Below are 12074 nucleotides of genomic sequence, written 5' to 3' on the forward strand. Positions count from 1 at the left end.
CGGTGATTTGGATCACGGCGAGTACGACTCCGTCATCCACGTTCATTGGAACGCTTCCGCTCGCGATCTACAAGGGTATGTAGATCCACTCCTTTCCCCTCGTTGCTAGTAGACTCCATAGATGCATCTTGGTGAGCGTAGGAAAATTTTAAATTATGCTACGATTCCCAACAGTGGTATCAGAGCCAGGCCTATGCGTAGTTACTATGCACGAGTAGAACACAAAGAAGTTGTGGGCGTTGATGTTGCCAATTCTTCTTGCCGCTACTAGTCGTTTCTTGTTTCGGCGGCATTGTAGGATGAAGCGGCCCGGACCGACCTTACACGTACGCTTACGTGAGACAGGTTCCACCGACTGACATGCACTAGTTGCATAAGGTGGCTAGCGGGTGTCTGTCTCTCCTACTTTAGTCGGAACGGATTCGATGAAAAGGGTCCTTATGAAGGGTAAATAGAAATTGGCAAATCACGTTGTGGTCATACGTAGGTAAGAAATCGTTCTTGCTAGAAACCTACAAACCACGTAAAAACTTGCAACAACAATTAGAGGACGTCTAACTTGTTTTTGCAGCAAGTGATATATGTGATATGATATGGCCAGAAGATGTGATGAATGATATATGTGATGTATGAGATTGATCATATTCTTGTAATAGGAATCACGACTTGCATGTCGATGAGTATGACAACCGGCAGGAGCCATAGGAGTTGTCTTTATTATTTTGCATGACCTGCGTGTCATTGAATAACGCCATGTAATTTACTTTACTTTGTTGCTAAACGGTTAGCCATAGAAGTAGAAGTAATCGTTGGCGTGACAACTTCATGAAGACACAATGATGGAGATCATGATGATGGAGATCATGGTGTCATGCCGGTGACGAAGATGATCATGGTGCCCCGAAGATGGAGATCAAAGGAGCATGATGATATTGGCCATATCATGTCACTATTTGATTGCATGTGATGTTTATCATGTTTTTGCATCTTATTTGCTTAGAACGACGGTAGCAAGTAGGATGATCCCTTATAATAATTTCAAGAAAGTGTTCACCCTAACTGTGCACCGTTGCGAAGGTTCGTCGTTTCGAAGCACCACGTGATGATCGGGTGTGATAGATTCTTACGTTCGCATACAACGGGTGTTGACGAGCCTAGCATGTACAGACATGGCCTCGGAACACACGCAATACACTTAGGTTGACTTGACGAGCCTAGCATGTACAGACATGGCCTCGGAACACGGAGGACCGAAAGGTCGAGCATGAGTCGTATAGAAGATACGATCAACATGGAGATGTTCACCGATCTTGACTAGTCCGTCTCACGTGATGATCGGACACGGCCTAGTTGAGTTCGGATCATGTTTCACTTAGATAACTAGAGGGATGTCTATCTGAGTGGGAGTTCATTAGATCATTTGATTATATGAACTTAATTATCATGAACTTAGTCTAAAAATCTTTACACTATGTATTGTAGATCAAATGGCCCACGTTGTCCTCAATTTCAACGCGTTCCTAGAGAAAACCAAGCTGAAAGATGATGGCAGCAACTATACGGACTGGGTCCGGAACCTGAGGCTCATCCTCATAGTTGCCAAGAAAGATTATGTCTTAGAAGCACCGCTAGGTGAAGCACCAATCCCTGAGAACCAAGACGTTATGAACGCTTGGCAGCAGCGTGCTGATGATTACTCCCTCGTTCAGTGCGGCATGCTTTACAGCTTAGAACCGGGTCTCCAAAAGCGTTTTGAGAAACATGGAGCATACGAGATGTTCGAGGAGCTGAAACTGGTTTTTCAAGCTCATGCCCGGGTCGAGAGATATGATGTCTCCGACAAGTTCTTCAGCTGTAAAATGGAGGAGAACAGTTCTGTTAGTGAGCACATACTCAGAATGTCTGGGTTGCACAACCGCTTGTCTCAGCTGGGAGTTAATCTCCCGGATGACGCGGTCATTGACAGAATCCTCCAGTCGCTTCCACCAAGCTACAAGAGCTTTGTGATGAACTACAATATGCAGGGGATGGAAAAGACCATTCCCGAGGTATATTCAATGCTAAATCAGCGGAAGGGGAGATCAAAAAGGAACATCAAGTGTTGATGGTGAATAAAACCACTAAGTTCAAGAAGGGCAAGGGTAAGAAGAACTTCAAGAAGGACGGCAAGGGAATTGCCGCGCCCGGTAAGCCAGTTACCGGGAAGAAGTCAAAGAATGGACCCAAGCCCGAGACTGAGTGCTTTTATTGCAAGGGAAGTGGTCACTGGAAGCGGAACTGCCCCAAATATTTAGCGGACAAGAAGAAGGCCGGCAACACCCAAGGTATATGTGATATACAAGTAATTGATGTGTACCTTACCAGTACTCGTAGTAGCTCCTGGGTATTTGATACCGGTGCGGTTGCTCATATTTGTAACTCAAATCAGGAACTACGGAATAAACGGAGACTGGCAAAAGACGAGGTGACGATGCGCGTCGGGAATGGTTCCAAGGTCGATGTGATCGCCGTCGGCACGCTACCTCTGCATCTACCCACGGGATTAGTTATAAACCTCAATAATTGTTATTTAGTGCCAGCTTTGAGCATGAACATTGTATCTGGATCTCGTTTAATTCGAGATGGCTACTCATTTAAATCTGAGAATAATGGTTGTTCTATTTATTTGAGAGATATGTTTTATGGTCATGCCCCGCTGGTCAATGGTTTATTCTTGATGAATCTCGAACGTGATGCTACACATGTTCATAGTGTGAATACCAAAAGATGTAAAGTTGATAATGATAGTCCCACATACTTGTGGCACTGCCGCCTTGGTCACATTGGTGTCAAGCGCATGAAGAAGCTCCATGCAGATGGACTTTTGGAGTCTCTTGATTACGAATCATTTGACACGTGCGAACCATGCCTCATGGGTAAGATGACCAAGACTCCGTTCTCCGGAACAATGGAGCGAGCGACCAACTTATTGGAAATCATACATACCGATGTGTGCGGTCCAATGAGCGTTGAGGCTCGCGGAGGATATCGTTATGTTCTCACTCTCACTGATGATTTAAGTAGATATGGGTATGTCTACCTAATGAAACACAAGTCTGAAACCTTTGAAAAGTTCAAGGAATTTCAGAGTGAAGTCGAGAATCAACGTGACAGGAAAATAAAATTCTTACGATCAGATCGTGGTGGAGAATATTTAAGTCACGAATTTGGTACACACTTAAGGAAATGTGGAATAGTTTCACAACTCACGCCGCCTGGAACACCTCAGAGAAATGGTGTGTCCGAACGTCGTAATCGCACTCTATTGGATATGGTGCGATCTATGATGTCTCTTACCGATTTACCGCTCTCATTTTGGGGTTATGCTTTAGAGACTGCCGCATTCACTTTAAATAGGGCACCGTCTAAATCCGTTGAGACGACACCGTATGAATTATGGTTTGGGAAGAAACCTAAGCTGTCGTTTCTAAAAGTTTGGGGATGCGATGCTTATGTCAAGAAACTTCAACCTGAAAAGCTCGAACCCAAATCGGAAAAATGCGTCTTCATAGGATACCCTAAGGAAACTATTGGGTATACCTTCTACCTCAGATCCGAAGGCAAGATCTTCGTTGCCAAGAACGGGTCCTTTCTAGAGAAGGAGTTTCTCTCGAAAGAATTGAGTGGGAGGAAAGTGGAACTTGATGAGGTGATAGTCACCCCTTCCGAACCGGAAAGTAGCGCAGCGCGGGAAAATGTTCCTGTGGTGCCTACACCGACTGGGGAGGAAGTTAATGATGATGATCATGAAGCTTCAGATCAAGTTACTGAACTTCGTAGGTCCACAAGGACACGTTCCGCACCAGAGTGGTACGGCGACCCTGTCCTGGAAATCATGTTGTTAGACAACGGTGAACCTTCGAACTATGAAGAAGCGATGGCGGGCCCGGATTCCGACAAATGTCTAGAAGCCATGAAATCCGAGATAGAATCCATGTATGAAAACAAAGTATGGACTTTGACTGACTTGCCCGATGAGCGGCGAGCCATAGAAAACAAATGGATCTTTAAGAAGAAGACGGACGCAGATGGTAATGTGACCATCTACAAAGCTCGACTTGTCGCTAAGGGTTATCGACAAGTTCAAGGGGTTGACTACGATGAGACTTTCTCACCCGTACCGAAGCTGAAGTCCGTCCGAATCATGTTAGCAATTGCCGCATACTATGATTATGAGATATGGCAGATGGACGTCAAAACGGCATTCCTTAACGGCTTCCTTAAGGAAGAGTTGTATATGATGCAGCCGGAAGGTTTTGTCGATCCTAAGAATGCTAACAAAGTATGCAAGCTCCAGCGCTCAATCTATGGGCTGGTGCAAGCATCTCGGAGTTGGAACATTCGCTTTGATGAGATGATCAAAGCGTTTGGGTTTACACAGACTTATGGAGAAGCCTGTGTTTACAAGAAAGTGAGTGGGAGCTCTGTAGCATTTCTCATATTATATGTGGATGACATATTATTGATGGGAAATGATATAGAATTCTTGGAAAGTATAAAGGCCTATTTGAATAAATGTTTTTCAATGAAGGACCTTGGAGAAGCTGCTTATATATTAGGCATCAAGATCTATAGAGATAGATCAAGACGCCTCATTGGTCTTTCACAGAGTACATACCTTGACAAGATATTGAAGAAGTTCAGTATGGATCAGTCCAAGAAGGGGTTCTTGCCTGTATTGCAAGGTGTGCAATTGAGCACGGCTCAATGCCCGACCACGGCAGAAGATATAGAAGAGATGAGTGTCATCCCCTATGCCTCGGCCATAGGGTCTATTATGTATGCCATGCTGTGTACCAGACCTGATGTAAACCTTGCCGTAAGTTTGGTAGGAAGGTACCAAAGTAATCCCGGCAAGGAACACTGGACAGCGGTCAAGAATATCCTGAAGTACCTGAAGAGGACTAAGGATATGTTTCTCGTCTATGGAGGTGACGAAGAGCTCGTCGTAAAGGGTTACGTCGACGCTAGCTTCGACACAGATCCGGATGACTCAAAGTCACAGACCGGATACGTGTATATTTTGAATAGAGGAGCAGTAAGCTGGTGCAGTTGCAAGCAAAGCGCCGTGGCAGGATCTACATGTGAAGCGGAATACATGGCAGCCTCGGAGGCAGCACAGGAAGCAGTCTGGATGAAGGAGTTCATTACCGACCTAGGGGTGATTCCCAATGCGTCGGGCCCAATGACTCTCTTATGTGACAACACTGGAGCTATTGCCCTTGCGAAGGAGCCCAGGTTTCACAGGAAGACCAGGCATATCAAGCGTCGCTTCAACTCCATTCGTGAAAGTGTTCAAAATGGAGACATAGATATTTGTAAAGTACACACGGACCTGAATGTAGCAGATCCGTTGACTAAACCTCTCCCTAGGGCAAAACATGATCAACACCAGGACGCAATGGGTGTTCGATTCATCACAATGTAACTAGATTATTGACTCTAGTGCAAGTGGGAGACTGTTGGAAATATGCCCTAGAGGCAATAATAAATGGTTATTATTATATTTCTGTGTCCATGATAATAGTCCTTTATTCATGCTATAATTGTATTGTCCGGAAATCGTAATACATGTGTGAATACATAGACCACAACCTGTCCCTAGTAAGCCTCTAGTTGACTAGCTCGTTGATCAACAGATAGTCATGGTTTCCTGACTATGGACATAGGATGTCATTGATAACGGGATCACATCATTAGGAGAATGATGTGATGGACAAGACCCAACTTAAGCATAGCATAAAAGATCGTGTAGTTTCGTTTGCTAGAGCTTTTCCAATGTCAAGTATCTTTTCCTTAGACCATGAGATCGTGCAACTCCCGGATACCGTAGGAGTGCTTTGGGTGTGCCAAACGTCACAACGTAACTGGGTGACTATAAAGGTGCATTACGGGTATCTCCGAAAGTGTCTGTTGGGTTGGCACGGATCGAGACTGGGATTTGTCACTCCGTGTAAACGGAGAGGTATCTCTGGGCCCACTCGGTAATGCATCATCATAATGAGCTCAATGTGACTAAGGCGTTAGTCACGGGATCATGCATTGCGGTACGAGTAAAGAGACTTTCCGGTAACGAGATTGAACAAGGTATTGGGATACCGACGATCGAATCTCGGGCAAGTAACATACCGATTGACAAAGGGAATTGCATACGGATTGATTGAATCCTCGACACCGTGGTTCACCCGATGATATCATCGTGGAACATGTGGGAGCCAACATGGGTATCCAGATCCCGCTGTTGGTTATTGACCGGAGAGGCGTCTCGGTCATGTCTGCATGTCTCCCGAACCCGTAGGGTCTACACACTTAAGGTCCGGTGACGCTAGGGTTGTAGAGATATGTGTATGCGGAAACCCGAAAGTTGTTCGGAGTCCCGGATGAGATCCCGGACGTCACGAGAGGTTCCGGAATGGTCCGGAGGTGAAGAATTATATATAGGAAGTCCAGTTTTGGCCACCGGGAAAGTTTCGGGGGTTATCGGTATTGTACCGGGACCACCGGAAGGGTCCCGGGGGTCCACCGGGTGGGGCCACCTGTCCCGGAGGGCCCCGTGGGCTGAAAGTGGAGGGGAACCAGCCCCTAATGGGCTGGGGCGCCACTTTGGGCCTCCCCCCATGCGCCTAGGGTTGGGAACCCTAAGGGGGGGAGTTTCCCCTTGCCTTGGGGGGCAAGGCAACCCCTTCCCCCTTGGCCGCCGCCCCCCCCTTGGAGATCCCATCTCCAAGGGCTGCGCACCCCCCTTGGGGGCCTATATAAAGGGGGGGGGAGGGAGGGCAGGACACTACAGCCTTTGGCGCCTCCCTCCTCCCCTGCAACACCTCTCTCTCGCGCGCAGAAGCTCGGCGAAGCCTTGCCGGAGAGCCGCTACATCCACCACCACGCCGTCGTGCTGTTGGATCTCCATCAACCTCTCCTTCCCCCTTGCTGGATCAAGAAAGGAGGAGACGTCGCTGCACCGTACGTGTGTTGAACGCGGAGGTGCCGTCCGTTCGGCACTCGGTCATCGGTGATTTGGATCACGGCGAGTACGACTCCGTCATCCACGTTCATTGGAACGCTTCCGCTCGCGATCTACAAGGGTATGTAGATCCACTCCTTTCCCCTCGTTGCTAGTAGACTCCATAGATGCATCTTGGTGAGCGTAGGAAAATTTTAAATTATGCTACGATTCCCAACACGAGCATCGTCAAAGTCTTGCACCATGTCTGCGGTCCCGATACCATGCTCGTCGGTGCGACGACGAACCACCTCAGCTCTGTCACGTTGGGCAGACTCACCATGTAATGTCCAGACCGTGTAATCAGGCGTAAAACCAAACTTCTGCAGGTCTTTACTCATTTCAAGCTCGTCCCTCTTTTTATAGTTGTCGCACCGGGCACAGGGGTACCAGCTTAATTCCTGGCCATTTGCAAATGCGGCTCTAACAAACCCCTTGGTTTTTGTTAACCATTCGGTCCAAACTTTCTGACTAGTGTAACCAGTGTACATCCATGCACGATCACTCATATTGACTTCCTACTGGACACACAAGAAATATATACATAATTAAGCAAACCATATCCATCAGTTAATGGAGTTTGTCAGTTTTATTACGTCCATGCAACCTACACGCTAATAGGTAAAGAAAGGTCCTAATCCCACCCGAGTATGTGTAGATTGGGTTCATTCTCCCATGCTCTGCTCCGGATCCTACGCAAAAATTTCGGCAGCACCTCCCCGCTGTTCTCCTGATACACGTCTCAGCAATAAGCAGAGAGGATGTGTACCCGGAGAACAACAGGGAGGCACTGACGAAATTCTGCATCGGATCCGGAGCAGAGCATATGGGAAAAAGAACCCAATCTACACATACTCGGGCTGTCCCTGGATAACGTTGGACAATTTGAAAGAATCACGATTATAAATATGCAAATGCATGCATATTTATAGATGTAACCCTTTCGAACGAGAGACGCATAGTGGTTACGCATACTGATGATTGACACCTATAGCTAGCAAGTTTCATCGGCACGAAGACCAGAACATGGCAAATGAAGGGGGGAGGAGGAGATGTCATTTGTGCTCACCAACGAACGCAGGGGCAGAGCTCGTCGAACACTAGACCCTCGCTGCGATGAAATAACTGCACATTTAAATCGAAAGATGAGTAACATAGCAATTTTGTTTCTTCCATCGACCTAACTAAATATTTACAATAGGACGAGTGGGTTAGGGGTCCTTGGTGTTGATGGAACCCTAAATAGCAAATATCACAGTGCGAGATACATGTGGCGCTCGGCGTTGAACACTAGATCCACATCCCACAAGTGAAGCCGGCTCCCGGTGTCCCGCAACAATAGTTCTGGTGGCCGATGACGGTCGAACACCTTGGCGAATTTGTCTGGCAGCCTCTGCGATGAGGATTAAAGCCAAGTTTTGAAATTTCAAACAACCAAACCGACTTGAGTCAGTTTGGGTGTTTCAAGTTTCAACACTTGCCTTTTAATCGTCATCGCAGAGGCTACCAGGCAAATTTGCAATGGTGTTCGACCGCCATCGACGCCGAGAACAGTTGCTTTGGGACGCCGAACGTCGGCGTCACTTGTGGGACATGGATGTAGTGTTCGACACCGACGTCCACATGTATCTCGCACCGACGATACTTGCTATTTAGGGTTCCATCGACAGCGAGGAACCCCCTAACCCGCTCGTCCCCGGGCGCCGTCAGGTATGGTGACGCACGGTCGATGGGTCAGCACTCGGACCGGGGGGGGGGGGGGGGGTTCTCAGCATGGGCGTCGGGACCGCGGGACCCACTGGCTCCACCATCTATCCCCTCGGCAACCCTCTTCCTTTTTCCCTTTTTCCTCTTCTTCTACTTATTCTTCTTTTTTTCAATTTTTTTCTTCTTCTAATTATCTAAACCTAAATCTGGCAGTAACCTAATCCTACCACTATAACCTAAACCTAAAACACAAAAAACAGTAGAAAAAAACCACCTTGGCTCCGGCGGTGGTGGAGGAGGCGGCGGGCGACGGGGCGGCGGGGCGGGCGCCGGGGCGGCGGGGGCGGGCGGCGTGGCGGCGGGGCGATGGGGCGGCGGGGTGGCGGCGGGGTGGTGGGGCGATGGGACGGGGCGGCGTGGCGCAGCGGCGGTTGAGGGCGGCGGCGCGGGTGGTGAAGGAGATCTAGAGAGAGGGGTGGGGGCGCGGGCGCGGCCCCCTTTTCTGCTAGTAGGTCATAGCTCTTTGCCGTCTGCTAGCAGACGGCAAAGAGCGTACCTAGTGGGGTGGGGCCGGGGGGAAACATCTGTTAAAACAGGCGTTTGCTTTGCCGTCCGCTGGCGGACGACAAAGAATTGTTGCCGTCCGCTGGCGGACGACAAAGAATTGTTGCTGTCCGCCAGCAGACGGCAAAGAAAATGACCGTTAGGTCGTCCTCGTAGGCCGCCACCCACCCTCTTTGCCGCCAGCTAGCAGACGGCAAAGCTGCTTTGCCGTCCGCTAGCGGACGGCAAAGATAGGCTGATGGCAAAGCCTTCCATTGTCGTCCGCTGCCTCTTTGCTGTCCGTTTTCTGGTGGCTGATGGCAAAGCCTTTCTTTTCCGTCCATTAGCGGACGACAAAGAGTCGGCAGACGGCAAATCTGCTGATTCCAGTAGTGACATGGTGTCTCAGCATGACAAACTGTCGCAACGAGGCATACTTAGGGAGAGCACTTATACCTTGAAATTTTACTTAAGGGATCATCTTATAATGCTACCGCCGTACTAAGCAAAATAAGATGCATAAAAGATAAACATCAAATGCAATCAAAATATGTGATATGATATGGCCATCATCATCCTGTGCCTTTGATCTTCATCTCCAAAGCACCATCATGATCTTCATCGTCACTGGCTTGACACCTTGATCTCCATCATAGCGTCGTGGTCGTCTCGCCAACTATTGCTTCTACAACTATCGCTAACACATAGTGATAAAGTAAAGCAATTACATGGCGTTTGCATTTCATACAATAAAGAGACAACCATAAGGCTCCTGCCGGTTGCCAGTAACTTCTACAAAACATGATCATCTCATACAATAACGTATATCACATCATGTCTTGACCATATCACATCACAACATGCCCTGCAAAACACAAGTTAGACGTCCTCTACTTTGTTGTTCCAAGTTTTACGTGGCTGCTACGGGCTTCTAGCAAGAACCGTTCTTACCTATGCATCAAAACCACAACGGTGATTTATCAACTTTGCAGTTTTAACCTTCAACAAGGACTGGCGGCAGTCAAATTCGATTCAACTAAAGTTGGAGAAACAGACACCCGCCAGCCACCTTTATGCAAAACTAGTTGCATGTCTGTCGGTGGAACCGGTCTCATGAATGTGGTCATGTAAGGTTGGTCCGGGCCGCTTCATCCAACAAAACCGTTGAATCAAAATAAGACATTGGTGGTAAGCAGTATGACGACCACCGCCCACAACTCTTTGTGTTCTACTCGTGCATATCATCTACGCATAGACCTGGCTCGGATGCCACTGTTGGGAAACGTAGCATGCAATTTCAAAAAAATTCCTATGCTAACGCAAGATCTATCGAGGAGATGCATAGCAACGAGAGGGGGAGAGTGTGTCTACGTACCCTTGTAGACCGAAAGCGGAAGTGTTTGACAACGCGGTTGATGTAGTCGAATTTCTTCTCGTTCTAACCGATCAAGCACCGAACGTACGGCACCTCCGAGTTCTGCACACGTTCAGCTCGATGAAGTCCCTCGAACTCTTGATCCAGCAAAGTGTCGAGGAAGTAGACGAGTTCCGGCAGCACGACAGCGTGGTGACGGTGATGGTGAAGTGATCCGCGCAGGGCTTCGCCTAAGCACTACGTGAATATGACCGAGGGTGTAATCTGTGGAGGGAGGCGCCGCACACGGCTAACAGATGTTGATCTGTGTTCTAGGCGCCCCCTCATATATATAGGTGGGAGGGAGAGGGATCAGCCAAGGGGGTGCCCAAGGTAGGAGGAATCCTACTTGGAGGCCTTGTCCAATTCGGCCCCCCTTACCATAATTTCCGGAGGGGGAAGGAAGGAAGAGGGAGGAGGGAAGGAAGGGGGAGGTCGAATCCCTCCCCTTCCTTATCTCTTCTCCTCTTTCCTTCCCCTTCTGGTTCAGCCTATATGGGGGGTGCAGCAGCCCATGCTGGCTGCTGCGTTTCCCCTCTTGGCCCATTAGGCCCATATCTTTGCCGGGGGTGCCCGGAACCCCTTTCAGGTGACCCGATATGTACCCGGAACATTTCCTGTGTCCGAATACTATCGTCATATGTATCAATCTTTACCTCTCGACCATTTCGAAACTCCTCGTCATGTCCGTGATATCATCCGGGACTCCGAACAATATTCGGTCACCAAATCACATAACTCATATAATACAAAATCATCATCGAACGTTAAGCGTGCGGACCCTACGGGTTCGAGAACTATGTAGACATGACCGAGACACCTCTCTGGTCAATAACCAATAGCGGAACCTGGATGCTCATATTGGTTCCATCATATTCTACGAAGATATTTATCGGTCGGACCGTAATGACAACATAAATTATTCCCTTTGTCCATCGGTATGTTACTTGCCCGAGATTCGATCGTCGGTATCTTCATACCTAGTTCAATCTCGTTACCGGCAAGTCTCTTTACTCGTTCCATAATACATCATACCGCAACTAACTCATTAGTCACTTTGCTTGCAAGGCTTTTTACGATGTGTTTTACCGAGAGGGCCCAGAGATACCTCTCTGATACTCGGAGTGACAAATCCTAATCTCGATCTATGCCAACCCAACACACACCTTCGGAGATACCTGTAGAGCATCTTTATAATCACCTAGTTACGTTGTGACGTTTGATAGCACACAAGGTATTCCTCCGGTATCCGGGAGTTGCATAATCTCATAGTCGAAGGAATATGTATTTGACATGAAGAAAGCAATAGCAATAAAACTGAACGATCAATATGCTAAGCTAACGGATGGGTCTTGTCCATCACATCATTCT

This window comes from Triticum aestivum, chromosome 3D, assembly GCF_018294505.1.
Source record: "Triticum aestivum cultivar Chinese Spring chromosome 3D, IWGSC CS RefSeq v2.1, whole genome shotgun sequence".
In the NCBI taxonomy this organism is placed as follows: Eukaryota; Viridiplantae; Streptophyta; class Magnoliopsida; order Poales; family Poaceae; genus Triticum; species Triticum aestivum.